Raw genomic sequence first — 4098 nt, forward strand, 5'->3', positions numbered from 1 at the left:
AAGGAAGGACCAGCTGAAATTGGATAAACTAAACAGAGAAATCAGGGAAGGACCACATATCCCCAAATTGGACGAAGAGGAATTCCAGACTGGTCCTGATGACATACATTGGTCATCTGAAACTGCACAAAAAATGTTTCAACATTGGATTACTAGTTTAAACTACTAAGCCCTTCAAGCCAAATACAGACAGGGCTAAAAACAAGTATAATAAATTTATCACACTACTTTAGACCCAACCAAGCTCAAAAAGAGATACTAGAAAAAGGCCTGTCATTTGTACCCACTGTAGACATTTACAAACAACAGACAAAACGTTTGAAAAAAGATGTTTCAGATTACCACAGGAGATTAAAATTAGCCACCCACTTTGGACTGGAACAAAGGCAAGAGAGAACTCCATTCCAGCCAAAATCCTCCTGGGAACCGACGGAGGATTCTCTACCAGCCAGCCTCACACAACTTCTCCTACAAGACAGTGGGACATTAGACAGAATTCCAGGACACCTGAAGGAAACAGACAATCTAACCAAACAACAGGTAAGCGCTCTCAGACAACTGGCTAAAAATGAGGACATTATAATCAAACCAGCTGATAAAGGCTCCTCGGTAGTAATTATGGACAGACACCAGTACATTTTCGAAGCGGAGAGACAGCTCGGTAACACCAACCATTACAGAGTATTAACAACACCAATGTATAAAGACACGGAACTTGAAGCCAAAAGGATTGTTAAACAGATGAGAACAAAAAAGATTATTAATAGCAAACAGGAAACCTATCTCCTGGGGCAGGACACACCACGCGCCAGAGTGTTTTATCTATTACCAAAAATACATAAAGATCCCAGCTCGTGGACAATTCCTTTTGAAGTCCCACCGGGCAGACCAATAGTCTCAGACTGTGGGAGTGAAACTTACCACACAGCGGAGTTTGTGGAATACTTCCTGAACCCTTTATCAGCCCGACACGCTAGCTATGTAAAAGACACATATGACTTTGTAGAGAAAATCAAAAAAATAATAATGCCAAAAACAGCATTCTTATTTTCAATTGATATAGACAGCCTTTACACAAACATTGACACGGCAGCGGGCTTAAAAGCGGTGCAAGAAGTCTTCAACAAATATCCAGACCCTGGACGCCCGGATGAAGAACTTTTGCAACTTTTAAAGCTCAATCTGACCAAAAATGACTTCCAATTTAATAACAAATTCTACCTACAAATCACAGGCACGGCCATGGGAAAACGTTTTGCACCGAGTTATGCAAATTTGTATATGGCCAATTGGGAACAAACAGCACTGGAAAAATGCACCCTAAAGCCAACACATTATTTTAGATACCTGGATGACATATTTGGGATTTGGGAACACTCCAGGGAGGCATTTGAGGATTTTATCAAAACCTTAAACACTCACCACGAATCCATCACAATCAAATATGTCACAGATCCAGAGAAAATAGATTTTTTGGACGTGTCGGTCTACAAAGGACCACTCTTCCACACTAATGGCAAATTAGACCTTAAAGTCTTTTTCAAAGAAACAGACACCCATGCACTATTACACAGATCGTCCTTCCACCCACAACACTGTTACACAGGGATTGTGAAATCAAAACTCTTAAGATTTCACAGAATTTGCACACAAGAACAGGATTTTAAAATAGCTTGCAAAACACTCTTTACTGCCCTACGAGACAGAGGGTACACACGCACCTTCCTGAGGAAAGCCCAGAACACCTTCCTGGAGATCAAAGACAGATACCAGGGCCCACAATTGGCACTCGTAACCACTTATTCCTCACAAAGTAAACTGGCAAACACCAGAATAAAAAAAAGAAATTTTCAGAACAGGGCAGACACACTATTAGAGGGTTGCAAAATAATCTCGGCCTATAGGAAAAACAAAAATCTCAAAGATTATTTAGTCCACAGCAATCTTAAAAGCTCCAACACACCAATTAAAAGAACACCTAACTATTTTGAGATGACCAAAATGGTGACTAACAGACAAAACCAAAGGGTTTTTGGCATCACTCAAAATATACAGGCCAACACCAAAAACTGTGTGTACCTAATCACTTGTAGCAAGTGCAATCTACAATATGTAGGAGAAACAGGAAACAGCATTCTCACTAGATTAGCACAACACAGATATAATATCAACAATGGGAAAAAGACACACTTAGTAGTGGTTCAACATTTTATGTCACATGGCCTAACATCACTAAAGGTGTCTGGATTGCAACACAATCCAAATTGGTCAATGGGACAGAGAAAACATAACGAAAAACAATGGATCAACAGGCTAAGCACAGCCTTCCCAGAGGGACTGAATATGGCCACCTCTTAAAACCTAAAATTTAGCCACTTGATAAATTAGAGCACTAGGTGGAATCAGTGAAGAATCCTACATTCTAAATCCCAAAACCTAACCCTAACCCAAAACCCTAACCCTAACCTTAACCTGAGTGGAGGGTGATTAGGTGGGTGAACTCAGTGAAGGGGAATTATTAGGTTTAAAGAATCAGTGGATACTTTTAAATCCTAAAACCTATACCTAAACTCTAAACCCTAACCCTAACCTGAGTGGAGGGTGATTAGGCAGGTGAACTCAGTGGAGGAGAATTATTAGGTTTAAAGAATCAATGGAGACTTTTAAATCCTAAAGCCTATACCTACACTCTAAACCCTAACCCTAACCTGAGTGGAGGGTGATTAGGCAGGTGAACTCAGTGGAGGAGAACCATTAGAGGTTATCAAAGAGTGGGGACCACTTGAGGTAATCAGAGGGAAATGATTACTGGGTCAACTCAATTGGCACACCTCTCAACCCCTCCTATAAACCTAAAGTGCCCTTACTGGCAAACAGTACTTCACACCCACAGGTGTAAAGGGAACTCCCCTCTATTAAGAACAGCCCACTCAACCCTTCAAAGGGAGGAAGGGGAGGGAAAATTAGAGCAATTAGACAGATTACACCAAAATGAACTTTGCCTATCAATGCAAAGATATTTAGGACTTATAAAACTACAGGGATACAAAATAAATATAACTAAGTAGACCTAAAAGCAGTTAAAGTCAAAACCCAACTAACCTAAGATAAAATAGTTGGAACAGTCCCCAATGAATAGGTCCAGAATAGCTCACGTGAACCTATCCACTTATAAGAGATAGAATTAAACTAAAAGATTTAAATGGAAGAAAAACACAATTTAAATCCAGTTCAAACAAACTAAACTGTTTAAGAATATAGTAATCACAGCCAATTGGGATATATACACAGAAGGGAACTCAAAGTTATACTTTCCCTCAAATTACACTTACACAATTCAGGGGAATTCAAAAAGATAAAGTTAACTAGAATTACAATAAATAAGGGTAACCTTTTGTATTTTAATTCTAGAAGTAAAATAAACATAACTTGAAAGTTAAACTGGAGCTCAGCAAGAAACCTAACTCCCTAAAAATTGAAATGAATAAAAGTTAGGAACGGGATATTTAAATATAAAGAAGCTAAAGTGAAAAACTTAATTGGATACAAAACCAAACAGCCCATATAAGAGTAACTTAAAATAGAGATAAAATAAAAATAAATAGACAATAGGTAATAGACAAAGTAGGAGCTTTTAGAATCAACACTTTGGTATGCGGTCTAAAGTGGAAAGACTCAGGGATATGGACGCCCCTGCCATGCACAGCCTAGGGAACATACCATTCCCCAAAAAATAATCCACAATAGACCTTAGTCCTAGACATTCATTTAAACAAAGCAAAACCCTTAAAAACAGACTTTCTTTCAAATGGAGATGGCGAATGCAAAAATTCTTTAATCTGTTTTTTTATGTCAAGACGCCTTGACTGAAAACATTTTACTGAAGTCCCAGCGGAGAAGTCCTCCGCTAACCCTATCCTAACCCTAACCCTAACCCTAACCCTAGACTTCACCACTAGGTGAACTCTTTTTGTGGTTGTTATTTACACAAAGGCCCCCCAGTTTTGAGGGCCTCTCCCTTGGATAGGAGATCACATTGTAGAGCCCCATGCAAGTCCCACCTTTTGGTGGGAGGGCCTTGTCCCTGATTGGTCTTGA

This window comes from Gymnoscopelus microlampas (genome assembly GCF_963454915.1).
Source record: "Gymnoscopelus microlampas genome assembly, contig: SCAFFOLD_26, whole genome shotgun sequence".
NCBI classification, from domain to species: domain Eukaryota; kingdom Metazoa; phylum Chordata; class Actinopteri; order Myctophiformes; family Myctophidae; genus Gymnoscopelus; species Gymnoscopelus microlampas.